This window comes from Orbicella faveolata, unplaced genomic scaffold (genome assembly GCF_042242905.1).
Source record: "Orbicella faveolata isolate gen_17 unplaced genomic scaffold, um_ofav_v1 contig_25, whole genome shotgun sequence".
Classification (NCBI taxonomy): domain Eukaryota; kingdom Metazoa; phylum Cnidaria; class Anthozoa; order Scleractinia; family Merulinidae; genus Orbicella; species Orbicella faveolata.
The window spans coordinates 11,449,505-11,464,458 of NW_028301553.1; the positions used below are offsets into that span (position 1 = coordinate 11,449,505).

Sequence of the window (14,954 nt, forward strand, 5' to 3'; positions counted from 1 at the left end):
CGCATGTAAACAAAAACAAAAGGTGTGGCTGACTAGGGCCCTTTAATTTCAAGCTCAAACGGCGAACAAAAAAGAAATTAGACGATCTTAGAAGAAAAGAGTGTATCATGACAAAGTCAGAATTTTTTTGGAAAAAACCCAATAGGAAAATAGCGGTAATTAACATCAGGGAACAAGCGTGATCTAAATAACGGATTATTTGTAATCGAATCCTTACAGGTTCGAACGCAACGTGCAACGCAAAAATGGCGGCAAGGATGAGATCAAGAGTGGATGTATGCCACACCTTTATCTCGTGTCTCATTTTGTATCAATGCGCCAGTTAAAATGCAAAAGAAAATTAATTAAAATCGCTATGTACAACCTGTAAATATGACTAATTTACAATATCTAAGTAGCAAAAATGGAAAACTGCTAGATACTAATAAATGATTGAGTAGTAAATTGATTTTTTAAAATTGATTTTAAAAGTGATCCTTTAAAATGCTCTGTGCTTAGACTACGCTTAAGATCGACATTTAGCTTGTTCCATTCTTGGATTGCTCTTACGGTGAACGTCCTCAGTGTCACCTTCCGTGCTTCTCTTGTAGCGAGGACAGCTTAAATTTAGATTACAGTATCTAGTTGTTTTATTATGCATGTCAGAGTTTTTGGTTAGTAAGTCATTTTTATATTCTAGAGTATCACCATTTAGTCTTTTGTAGGTTAAAGTGCATCGATTTACATACGACTCGGCATAGAAAAGAATCCAGTTTAAGGTATTGAACAAATGAACGGAAGTGGCCGTTTTTTCGGCATTCAAAATAATTCTAGCCGCACGTTTCTAAAGACGAAGAAGTTTCTGAAGATTTTCCTTACTACAAGAGGTCTATATTGAACTGCCATAAAGGAGCACAGGTTTTATAATTGTGGAGTAATATATTTCACGTTGATTCCGTTTTAAGTAAGGACTTATATGACGAAAGGGACCTATCCGTTTCACCAGTTTTTTGCTGAACTCCTCAATCGGACGATCAAAAGCAACGTCTTGATCTAACGTTATGCCAAGAAGCTTAAAAACGGTGACATTCTCAATAGGATTTCCATTTAAATTGACATCAATTGAAGGAGAGGCAACTTTGTTCGGTACGCGACTCCCTGTTACCAGCATGGACTTGGTTTTTTGAGTGTTTATGAACATCTTATTCTGTACCAACCATTCAGCTAATTGTTTAAGATCCTGATTTAGGGCGTGATTGATGTGGGAGATGTTTTCCCAACTAGCACTTTTAGAGAAGGTCGTGTCATCAGCATAAATGTCCAGTTTAGAGTCCCGTATGCTCCGAGGCGTATCATTCATAAACACAAGGAAAAGAATAGGTCCTAAAGTTGATCCTTGAGGAACACCTTGAAGTAACTGTTGACTGGAGGAGCAGCAGGCATTTACACGAACATATTGGTTCCTACCTATTAGACATAACCTCAACCATTTCACTGTGAAGTTGTTGGCTCCATAAATTGATAGTTTCTTTAATAATAACTCACGATTTATCACATCAAAAGCTTTTTTGAAATCAACGAAAGTTAAACCTGTGACCATATCATTGTCCATATTAAAGGGCAGTTTGTCAGTTAACTTAATTAAAGCAGTTTCAGTAGAATGATTCTCACGAAAAGCTGATTGAAGATTATACATCAGATCATAGCTGTGAAGGTGATCAGAGAGAGCTATTGCCACGTGTCTTTCAAGTACCTTGGACAAAACAGGTAAAACGCAAATTGGTCGGTAGTTTCCTGTATCTCCACGAGTGCCATTTTTGAACAAGGCTGTGACTTGAGCAGTTTTCCATGTCGAAGGGAAAGACCCAGTACTTACAGACAGATTCGTAAGACGGCAAAAAGGGGAGGCCAGAACTGGAGCCGCTAATTTTAGCACTTTCGCGCTAAGGGCATCACAACCAGTAGCCTTACTGGTGGGAATCTTTTTTAATAGGTCTAACATCCGAGCCTCGGTAATATATCGTATTTCAAACAACTGATTTCCTAACTTGGGCTTGACAAATTCGGTAAGAGCCACATCATCGAAAACTGCGACACACTGATCACTAGAGGTAATACGGGAAACAGTATTAATGAAGGCGTCGTTCATTTTCTCGGCAATTTCCTGTCTGTCAGTGATAGTGTCATTTTCCGCATTAAGTTCTTTAATAGTAGCTGATTCTTTTTTTACACCACTTAGGGTTTTAACGCCCTCGAGAATCCTTTAGGATTCCCTTCGTTCCTATTTATTGATTCCTGAAAAAAAAAAAGAAAAAAAAAACGCCGCTTAGCATGCTTTATCAAATTGGATGTATTGCACTTTGCACGAACGTACAGAGACCAATCGGTTGAGAGATTTGATCTACGTGCTTTTTTCAGCAAGTTGTTCGGGAGCCGGTTTTTCGCTACTTTTATTTCGCGTGGTTTGAGATACTCAAACTTAAAACAGAAGGCCAAACAATGTACAGAAAACCTCACCGCAAAGTTACAAAACTCAAATCAAAATTCTCGCTTATCCTGGGTTAGCTTAATCGGGCTTTGAACAACCCGGCCTAGGAGCTCTGCTTTTAGGCTGGCCTAAATCTAAATATTAGTGCATGACAAGTTTCTCTCGTTTTTGAAAGGGATGATTCAGCGCGCCTTTCCAAGTTGTATTCCCTTCGAACGGTAACAGGTGTTGCAGTAGAATGGAAACAGAAAACAGCGTTGCCCTGATTGCCATAGAACACAAGCAAGGTGTTCAGAATATTTGATATTGATGTGTGTTTGGAGATTGTCTCCTAGTAGTCGTTCTCAAGTTTTCGAGTTTTACGAAACGGTACAGTCGGTCAGCAGAGTAAAGAATAAAATTACAATAAATGAAACCGGAATGGTTTCTTAGAGCACTCCACTTGTACATCACAACCAAACAAACTTAACCATTACTGTTAAAAGTTTACTGAGGTATTTAATTCACAAAAAAGTCACTCGAACGCCTTGCGTGCCTATGTTTTCATTTTTTTTTTTTTAAATGGCCAATTACCCGTCTATAGTTTCTGAGCTATTATAATATTCGTCAGCAATGCAGTCAAAAGGCCAAGTTGTTCTTCACTATCTTGATGATTTGGATATAAAATAAACCTTCCACAAACTGATTTCAGATGGCCTACAATCTGCTTCGCGGCGATTTTACCTGAGGTTGACGATTGTCGCTAAAGCAAGAATGAGCGATGGATTCTGTTACATCGGTTGGGACATGGACAGAAAATAAACTAGTAAGGCCTGTGCTGCGAAAAAATTCTTGTCGTTGGTTTCCGGCGAAAGACAAAGATCTAAACATCGGAGAGAAACATCTATTTAAGGTAAGAATCCCCGAACTTGAAGGAATTTCACATCCTCATCGAGCGAATGATGTCTTCGTGAGTTACAGAAAGTCTTTTGATCAACCAGCGAAAGACGTGGACGGTTCTGATGTGTTGATTTGTACGATATTCTGATAGAACAAAGTCATCAAACAGTCAAAGAGGTGTTCAACAACCCAAAACAATTCAACGGGGAATACGTCTTGGAGCACACCGAGTGCCCGTCTGTTGGAGTGTATAAGTGCAAAAGAGAAAAATTACGGATAACAACGGGGAACGATAGCAGGGGAGAACGGAGATGTGAAATCACTCAAGATGCAGCAGTTCAGGTATACAGTTATAAGATCACTGCTGTAGATGACAAACTTCCGGACGTTGACTCAAGCGAAGACGTGTTGGTGATACTTGGTTTGACGAGACCCTACAAAGGTTCTTCCCATCAGTTCACCAAATTGTGCTGTTTTGTCATAATCGTGGGTTTTGTGATTAGGTCCACAGATACTGAACAACAGAGTCCACTGAGCGTGCTCGATGGTGAAAGCGCGAATGATGTTTCTGTTTCTGAAGTTCTTTCGACACAGTTTCTAGGAATTGAAAGGAAACGAAAACTCGAAACTAACTGCGCCATTGAAGACAAATTCATTTCGCGAAAATTAACATCAGAATTTTTGGAGACCTCTCATTGAAAGTAGCCTGAGGTATGGATATTTGTATCGAATAATTTGCACAAACCTTGGATATCAATCACGGTATAATTTTGGTTTTTTTAAATTTGCGCTACGTACGCTGATCCAAGAGCAAAATTGGGCAGACCTTCTAGGTGGAATGATGCAATTTTACCTCGTGTACTGTGTTAAGAAATGTGATCTTGATTCAGCATGAAATCAACATGGACGCGGTCTTAGCTAAAGATTTAATGTTTATTTGTTCTGGAAATTTGTGAGCATTTCTGTCTTTTATTACACGTACTTTTATACACGCTTCCTCTGTTATTCGTCGAGAGTTTGATCAAAACAGCACTGCTAACTGATGAATGAATAGAACTCTCAAAGACCCCTTGAAACCTTTGTGATAGCTGTCCTAAAAAAGACAGCTTTAATCGTATGCATCAGCAACGATATTGAGACAAGCAGAATGCGTGACCTTAAAAGTCCTTAAAGCCCTTTCAAAGAAAATCTCAGTGTAAATCGTGAGAAAAGTGAGGACTGCAGACTGCGGACTACTATACGGACTGGGTATAAAACACAGACTCAGGTATAAAACGAAGACTAAGCATTACGGACGGGGTATAAAACACAGATTCAAGTGTAAAACGGGTGTGGACTAAATGCGGACTATCGACTGCGGACTGGGTACAAAACACGGACAACAATACAATTTAAAACGCCGATTTTCCTGCTAAGTGACCACAGTGCATGAAGGGAATGGTATTTTGGCGCCAGAAATGTCACTTGGTAAATCTGCGCGCGTGCTGTCATCCCAAGATGGCTGGCATTGGAAGTAAGGGCTGCAATTGTTTCATATATGTATACTAATGCTTCTTTTCTCGCAGAGTTTCGATTTCCAAGATAGCAAAATTATGATAGTATAGGGTAAAGTGCCTCACTGACTATTGATATCTTCACGGGGAAGCAATCGACAGTTTTCGACTTCAGGTAGTGCAAACTTAACCAATAATGGCGATTATATCAAACATATGTACCTTAGTCAGTGTCCGTTTTGTCCACGTCCGTTTTGGTCATAAATAGGGTATGGTTTTTGCACGCTAGTCTTGAATTGGGTTTGTTTTTAAGAAGAAGTTACTTTTTCATCATTATCGCTGAGACCATCAACAAAAACTCTTCACAAATTATGTTAACGGTAATCTTACATCGGTCTGAACTAGGGAACTAATTATAAAGCAGGTATGAAACAGGGTATTTATTCAAGGGTCAGGTCACTGAAATACGTTATCCACTTTTTGGTCAGGTCAGAAATAGGCCCGGTAGGGTAAGGAAAATCGCAGATTTTGGTCATAAATAAGGTAAGGGTGTTGGGAAGCGAGCCGCACACCCTCACCCAATGTTTCTGGGAGTAACCACTCCGGGCTTGGATCTCTTCAAAAATATAGTACGTACTGTAACGTACTCTTGAATTGAATGCAAGAGACACAATTGGAGTCGAGGTATGTGTTTGAACAATTGTTCTCTAGTCAATGCGAAATGTTTAATTTGTTAACAGACCTTTCCCGCATTCCACTTCAGTCCGTACGAACAATAGTACCACAGCGAGGTTGGGGTGGACAGTTTCACACATTTGCTGTATTTTTGTCCACCCTGGCCTGATCTCGACTCGGCGCCATTGTTTGTCAGAATGGGGGAAAGGTCCATTAAAAGAATTCCCTGGATGGCTGTCCGAGTACTTATATGAAAGCGAATTTTTTAAAATAGCTATCTTTCACTTATTGGAGAGAGGTTTGTTCCTGACTGTAATTCTAATGCTCAAAAACGGTTAGAAATACAAACCAATCTAAATACAAGAAAAAATGCCTTGAAGCATGCTCATCGCTGAATGTAAGTACACCAGTCTTGTGTAACTGACCTAATCATGGAAAATAGCGCCCGGTTTTCTTACATGAAGACCGTGACAGTTATCCCTCTTCTGTAAACGTTCCTTATCATTGGTATCGTTCAATCACTACCGGTGCAGTTGGACAGGATAAGAAGGAAACTTCCACAGACATAAAATCAACTAATCCCATCTCTTAGGCTTTAGGTATACCGGTTTTAAAATTAAAAAGCGTTTCTTTTCCCGCCGGAGATTCCACCACAAAGACTAATGAAACCATTTTGTTTAAATTACAAACCTCCCCTCCTCAACCCCAATCCGCCACCCCGCCCCCCTCCCCCGAACACACACACAAAAGAAAAACTAAACAAAGGTATCAGCAAAGTACCCAGACACAGTTATAAATTGGGAAAAGGTTTGTTTCCTTCCTTTACGTGTTACAATTGAGTCAACGTAAACAATTTCAATAGAAGGTTCTACATAACTTCGTCTTTACCAATGGTCGGCAAAGTGAAAATAGAAGATGACTTCTACTTGATTAACCATATTTAGTGGGTAAATATTATTTTTACTTAAGGAAACTCAACGGAAGAAACAAACTTATTACACATTTTCGCAAAAGTCCCAAAAATACTCAAAACTCCTTGCTAATTGTGTGCAGGACCAGTAAACTATTCATTTATGCTTGTAACCTGGTAATTCGAAATTGAGAGCAGAAAGTTGACATGAAATAAAATTGCATGTGTGTTATTAAAAAATAGTCTAATGTTTTTTCTGGTGCAATTTGGAATAAATCAAGCACAAGTAAATTTTTCAAAGACTAAAAAAATTAGACGAGCCCATAAGGCGAGTGCAATTTGGAGTCTGAAAAATTTGTGAGTGCTTATTTATTCCAAATTGCACGAAAAAAATCACTAGATTATTTTTTTAATAACATACATGCAATTGTATTTCACCTTTCCGTTCTCAATTTCACCTTTTTACACTCAGTTTCAACTTTCTGCCATCACTGTGTTTGGGATTCATTGACGTGCTCTCAGCCAATCACCACGCTGAAATGTTTACATGTATATTATATATTCACTCGTAGTTAATTCGGCGGCCAGCGAGCGTGTGTATGTGCTGTGTAGTATCTTTGTACGTGAGAGTAAGAAATTCGTTAGTACGAAAAAGAAACAAAACACAAAAACAGAAAACAAGTGTGTAAGGAAAGAATGTCGTTGTTTTAAAATTAAAACTGACGAAAGAAATCCACAATTTTTCTGAGCGACATATGTTGAGGTAAGTACAAAGGGTATTGGAAACACTATAGCCGGCTAGCGCTGGCAGGTTTCCTCCAACCCCACCTGTCCCCACCCCGCCCCCCCCTCCCCAAACCTGTCACTAGCGTGAGATCTTTCTCGATGAAACTTTCCCTTGGCAAATAGCAATGGTCATCTCAGTCTCAGAAAGCCAGGACTTGCTCCGGGCTCACTCTTTACCATAGCGTTTAACCTCAGAGAATACAATTCTGATGACGTGTTAAGAGATAGCTTGCGCGTGGAACTCTAGATTTTATAAATTTCGTACACACGTGAAAGTAGTTATGAGAGTGTATTATTCAGTTATGCTGTACACTGAAACATACGCTTCCTTAATTTGATTCTAATCATGTGAACCGTCACACAATAGAGCATTTTAATGTCAATGCAAGCATGAGTTTTAAATTTCCCCATCGTAACTTTCTTCCCTGCACTTGAATTGTGGCAAATAATTCTTATGTTCACTTTTATCTACACCACCCCCCCCCCCCTCCTGGGGGTATTGGGCCGTAGGACAAATAATTACATTATCTTTTGATTTTCTCGCCGACTTCACTTGTACTGTAGCCTACGAGTAGTCGCTCTCTCGCTTAGTCCGTCGAGCGAGACCGCAAATAAACCGCGAGGAAAAAATGGCCGCGTGAAATCTTGGAGGCGAGACGCGCGCGAAACGAGGGGCTACCGCCTAAGCTAGGCTTGATTTCTGCCGCTCTCTTGCGTCCGCTTGCCTCCTGGAAACAGCGGCTGGTAATAAAGCCTACACCTAAACCAGAGAGTTTGAATTATGCGTTGCTCTCAGCACGCAAAAGTATGATTGGATTATGTTAGGAGCGTTGTCAACACGTTGTCAACATTCGATATACGTGCGAAGTCTTGCAGGAATGTTTATCTCGCTCTCTGAAAATAGAAACCGGAGCAAATCAAAGCGATGGAATTGCCTCTCACAGGCCATGATGTTCTTACGATTCTGCCAACAGGTTATGGAAAGAGTTAAATTTATCAAGTATTTTGTTTGGCAAAGCTTTTTGCCTAGAACTCGAATGCGAGCGTGTTAATGATTTCGCCGCTCAACACCAGGTCTGCACCATCGTCGAAGAACAATTCCGAAAATATGAATTGACTGAGCTTGGCCCTTCTGCCGTCCATTTGAAAGATTGAACCCGACTTTCAGTACTTGAAACCTGACGTCCACTTGACTTCCTATTATTTGGTTGAAAAGCTTTAAAAGTATTGTAGTATTGTTTGCCCCATGTAGGCGTAAGAAATGGTTTTTATCAATAACGGCTCAAGGTCGTTGGTAATTGTTTATGCAAAGTGGAGTATCAGGTGTTTTTATACTTCGTTGCTTTTTTATTTCCCTATTTTCCCTCGCCGCCACCAATTTTTCCTGGGTGTCATAGCATGAATATGTCCCAAAATGAGCTAACATATATCATACATATGGAAACAGGTATGTCAAAAAAATGATGAAGCATCAGCATTAGGAAACATTTCTGACTGATTCTACAGCGTGGAATACCAGCAACGAGGTTCATCTCACATTCACATGCTTATATGGCTAGAAAATGTACCAGTATTTTTATTTCCTTATAAAATGATGATGATGCTATTGTTACAGAGTTTATTGACGGATCATTGATAACAGTATTTGTTGTCAATTACCAGTTAATGACCCGGAACTGCAAAAGCTGGTTAACAGACAGATTCACAGGCACTCTCATACCTGTAGAAAGTAATCAAAGAATGAATGTCGATTTAATTACCCACAACCACCTATGAGGGCAACTGAAATACTTTATCCTTTGGAGAAAACATGATACTCCTCGACACAACATAAAACAACACAAAGACACTTGGAAAACTAAATTAAATGATTTGAAAGAAGATGAATATGTAACATTTGAGGAACTGCTTCTGGAGTTAAAAGTTACTGAAAGTAACTATAAACTGGCTATGAAATCAGCATTTAAAACTCTCCAACCACATTTTTGACACAACAAGCAAATGAATTAAGGATCAATAATTATAATGTTACTTGTCTTAAGGCGGGGAAAAATGTCTGCAATCCATCTACTTTAACTGTGCCACTTAGAAGAAAAGTGACCAATAAAAAAATTGTTTGAGAACTAGCGATTACAACTTTTTAAAGGACCAATAAGAAGCATCTAGAAAATTGGACTCAAACGAAATGTTGAAATAGTATCATGCCTATAATCAGATTGGTTAGTTTGATGCTAATTTTTGAGCATCAGTTTCAAAGGTCACAAGAATGACTCATTGAATGTATCTTCCTCTCAGGCCGACTTCATTCTTTAAGGGAGTGTAAGGCATCTATATATCGTGCATCTGTTGTGGCATTTCTCCTGGCCTCTGTCTAATACAGGTCATTCTTCCCCATTTTATCAACGGTGCTCAGCTTGCTCCTCCAGGACTGCTTTGGATGGCCCCTCTCCTGTAACCCTGAAGGTTTACATTTAGTTTGAGGGTCAATCTGGTCATGTTGCTCGCTGGTTTTCTGTATGCTTCACTGTTATTGGTCTGTTTAATTATGAAAAAGTTTGAAATTTATTGTTATCAATTTACATTATCATACTTTAAATTTTTTCACAAATTTGCTGGTTCAAGATAACTAGTATCAAGAAATTAAGAACTTGTACTAAGTATTTAAGAAATTGTTATGGTCATTAGCAATTATTAACATGCTGAAGTATTTTTTGAAGACATGTTCTTTTTCCTAATTCCCCATCTCTTCCATTCTTATTTGATACTTTATTGTTCTGAACTTGTATGAACACAATATCCATGGTGGACTCTGCAAACAATTTAGCCGTTTTTCCGAGTATTTCTTAGTATATCTTCTTAATTGTTAAATAAGCAGAAACTAATGCAGTAGTCGGCATATGCATATTTGTTGTTTTTCTTGAATTGGTTATAGGTCCATTCAATATCTGTGATAAGCTGCTGGTTGCCTTAGCGATCCTTGTCCACTAGAGGGAATTGTTTAAACGTAGTGTTCCTCTCACTGCTGCTACTGAAAGTAGCCTTGAAAGCTGGAGAAAGTGTGGCCAGGTATTGTCAATTCTGTAGCAACATATAAGGCTTTAGCACAGTAACGTAAGTTTTTACTGTAGATTGTTATGCCCTAGATATTTATCTTACATTCTTGCAAATCATCGGTAAACTGTTTGTTCTTTATCCTTTCATTTTCACTAATTTCTAGTTGCAGTTTAAAAATATTGTGTGATGACATTGTGGAGTTTGTCATATTTCTTTGAATGGAGAGGGCACTTATAACCAGAATACTTTCATGAATTTCAGTGAAAAGATGTGTTCCTTAAAGCTGGAGGCTTATCATCTTATTTCACTAGCCAAATTAGATTAAATAAATTTAAAGTTTTCCTCTTTTAAATTTTCTTTTGCTTTGTTCTCTTTTAGATGGAGCTAAACGATAATGAGCAGAAGTACATCACAGGATTGCTGTACAATGGTTTCTATGCATTTGAATTGATTTCTGAACGAAATATGGATGATGTAATCTGTGGAATTTGTGGTGTTGTTGGTCAGGTTTATCTTGGTGATGGTCAATGAAAAGAGCAAAGATAAGCTGAAGCAAAGATAAGCTGAAGTAATATTCAATATCTTTATTTTTAAAGTAAGCTTTACACATACAGCATGTTTTTCTGGTTCACTGGATGGCAAAGGTGTTTTCCAAGTTTGATAATGATGCCAGTAAATGTTCACAAAATACTAAAATGGGCAGATTTGGGCCCACTCACAAGGAGCAGCAAGAGCTGCAAGAATTAGCTACTGTGTTCCAGCCATGAGCCCATTCCGGGTCTACTATGGTATATCTTTCAATTAACCCATAGAAACTTGCATGTGATCATGTTAAATTGTTCTTTATGAATACTAAACAAGTAGTAACCGCGAATGAGAAGCGTCAGCTACTCCACCAAGTGAAGTTGACTTGCAGGCTACTTTCTTTTCATGATTCTGGTTATTTGAACAAGTATTCTGTCAAAGCTAACATAAAATTTGGTTTGCTGATGGATTCATTTTTTAAACTTCTTGATGTAATGGGCCTTTTGCAACGGTCACGTGGTGGAAAATCCGCCATACTGGAGGGCAAGCTTATTAATCCCGCACTGGGAAATCCAAAACAAGGAAACGTTTTGGAGGCTGTCACATTCTTTTGCCCTTCAGCATAACGGATTTTTCACGTGGTCGTTTGTTGCAAAAGGCCTATTATCGAAGGAAGGGACATTCTGTTTTTCATACGTTTAAGATCTGTTAATGATTTTCTATGTTTTAAGTCTAACCATTGGCATAAAATCAGTTGAAACACAAATTTCATTTCTTTCCATGTTTTCTTTTTTTGTTTCGAAGTTACAAAACAAAATGGCTTGATTCAGAGCGTAAAAGCCATCTGCTAGTCTGGGCCCTTCCTCTGGATCCACCACTGGGATTCAGGGGCAGATCCAGAAAATTTAGAAAGAGGGGGCCGAGTACCCCACCCTCCCCCCGAATGAAAACTTCACTTTTCAGGAGATGCATACAGCCTTGTAGGCGTATTCGTGATGCAAAGATAAGAAGATAGAATTAAAGAGCATTTTATAAAACGATTTTCAAAACAAAATCGTAGTGTTAGTGGTAGGCGAACTGTTAACAGAGTCATTGCATTGCATTTATACATCCAGTATTAATCGAAATAAATCACTGCAGTGGATTGATAAATGTCATCCTTCTCTGGTTTCGGTTGGCGTACACGTCAACAACTGCATTATAATTTAAAGGTATGTCTTTGTGAATAAAGAGCAGCAACAGTGCATTTTGACGTTCATCTCCCATGGTGCTGCAATAAACATTCTTCACAAAGAGTTGCTACGTTCAACAGTTGCACTTGTGACTGGGGTGATCAACAGGAGGCGCAGAATTGTGTGGACATTGGGGTAGAGGCTTGAGCTGCAGGCTTTCAAAGCCTCTTGCAGTGTCGTGGGTTTTACGGTAGCGTTGTTCCTAAAAATAAAAGCAAGAATTAACACACATTTCAAGACAAGGTATAATCGGTTTTTTTGAGCTTATCACAGTTTCACTATAAACTTGGTGACCCATGTATAGTATTAACGCAGAATAACATACCAGAAGCACTTCCACAGCTCCAGCTCCTGCATGCGACGCACTGCTTGGGGACGGCAGATCAGGGGAATAATGCTGAATAAGTTAATCTTGAGAAGACTCGTTAAGCTGCTGTAAGTTGGCAGGTATCAGTAGCAATCCAAGCAATGCCGCTTCTGATAGTCCATTAAAGCGGGTATTTATTTGCTCCAACAAGTTGTCAAGGAAGGGAAGAAATATTGCCCGTCGAAAGTAGGCGACTGGTGTCCTGGCATTGGTGTTGTTTCTTAATGTCTGCCTACCACAAGTTCGAGGGATGCTTACCTTGACGTTTGCCTTCTTAGCCATCTTCTTAATCTTTTCATACACAGAACTCGCAAATGCTGTTTTAGCATTCTTGCGCATACCTTTCAGCTGTTCCTTCACAACGTTAACATGCTTGTATGCCTCAATAACATCCAGTGTGGAACCCTGTAACCAACGGCTGAGTCCTACGGTGAATCCAAAAAGGTGCTTGGCAGTGTAGAAGGCAGCAATGAACACAGTGTTCTTGATTTGATGAAACATTCCCTGTGCCTCAGTCTTAGACTTTCCATCCCAGTTCTTTCCGCTTTTGTCTTGAGCAATAGTTTCGAGGCATAGCAGACGAGCTTTCAAAACTTGCTTTCACCTGGCTCAAGTAGAAACAACTGATCCATTTTTGAAACATCACCAGCAAACTCTTATTGCTGTAATGATTCTAATCGTTTCTGTCAGAATTTTCTATCGAGAAATTAACTCAGGATTATAAATCAATTTACGCAAAACCTTTTGCGACAGATCATTACATTGATTGCTTTAATATAAGCTAAACTTTAATATTTTTACTTCATTTGCGTTTTTGCTGGGGCGGATGATCACCAAACAAAGTCTCCAAGGCAGAGCTCGAACGTTGCCCGCCAACAGACAGATATAAATCTAAAAACAAAAACCGATTACGTTTAACTTAGGTCAAATAAGTAACGTTCTCACCTGGTTCACGATGAAATGTAAATATTATCTTCTTTGCTTTCTCGAAAACTTCAGAAAAATATTTCACTCTTTAGCAGTGCAGCAAGGGACACGGCGTGACAATATTCGAGTCCAGTGTTCCTCGTCATTTCAAACCGAAAGAAACGCCTGCTACATTTGGCGTTAACAATTAGCGCGAATTTTAATTTTTGGGTTACGTTTGTTTGAATATCTGATTATATATTATAATCGCTAACACAAAATATGTTTTAAATAAGGAAAGCTCCGAAATTGAATAAAATTGAAACCTGATTGTATAATTATAACAACACTCAAAGGACGGTTAGAAGGGTTGAGGTCGTACAAAAAGGTTCTGAAAAAACAAGAAAAAAAAAGGGGGGGCGCGGCCCCCTCGGCCCCTCCCCTAAATCCGCCTATGGGATTTGCATATCGCTGGCTACATTTATCTTACCAATTTTTATTATATAGCTTTTGCTTGTGGCCGATATAACGCGCGCTCTGATTGGCTAAGAGAGAAATCTGAGCGGTCATTATGCAGCCGTAATGCCCACGGGCCGATTACGGATTATGCAAATTAGGAAGAGCCCGGCTTGGAAAATTCAAGCGCATTGAAAGGATGAAAGCTGATTAAAAACAGTAAGAGAAGTAAATTTAATTCCGAGTAGATAGAAGTTTAGGGATTTTTCCTCAATAAAATTTATATAGAAGTCGTTTTTGACTTACCAGCCGGTAACCTTGGCGGGCACTAGTGAAAACAAATCAAAGTTTGCCGAGTCTTAAGGTTACAGTATACCTTCAGATCGGCAATTTTCTTCAAATTTGGATTTTTGGTTCAAAGTAATGGTCGAAGAGTAATCTCTAATTTCTGAAAACAAAATTGAAAAAAACTCAATATTGGCGAAGAAATGGAGGTTTTACGTTACGGCCGGAAGTAAAAGTTCCCTCTTGATTGACAGCCCTATAACGTGTACGCAATCAACCGAGACTGCTTTCGCGGGAATATATGGATACCACGAATTGGCTGGCTACTCAGATCCAAGCATTTTTCGTATTAGATGTAATTCTATTAAGTTATAAGTAAACATGGACCACGGAAAACTCTGTTTACCAGTTCGAAAAAGCGAAGAACGAATGAAAACACATCAATGAGTGAAGAAGCGAAAGTTGGCCTCACGGATGAAGCTATAGCTATCGTATCAAGCGGGCAAACAGATCGAGTCAAGAGTAGAGAAAGATTCTGTAAAAGTTTGGGAACTCGACAGCTATAACAGCGACGTGTGCATTGACTCTTTTGTTGAGTCCGATACCGATGAATCGCCCAACTCATTGAGATCCATTGGAATATTATCCATGCACATTTGCTCCACCGCGCTTTCTTTTGTTCAGTTTGTTCTCGTCGCCCAGCCACTCTAGCGTTCGTATCCTTTTTCGTCTTCCCCATTTTGCCAGACCAGCTTCAAGAAAAACCGAGCTACAGAAAAATTATCTATCCGCCTTGAGCGCATTGCGAAACACAAGGGTTTTTTCGAGATTCACGCGCAAATTTCACCGCGAGTTAATGGTAATAAATTTTCCAAGCGCTGATTGGCTCAGTGATCTGAGAACCCAGTTGAAGGCGTTT

General features: G+C 39.2%; 1 pseudogene; it reads left to right on the forward strand.

The window, feature by feature from the left end:
* The first annotated feature begins 3,151 nt into the window (after positions 1-3,151).
* LOC149108954 (uncharacterized) lies at positions 3,152-4,045 on the forward strand (annotated as a pseudogene).
* The last annotated feature ends 10,909 nt before the right edge of the window (positions 4,046-14,954 follow it).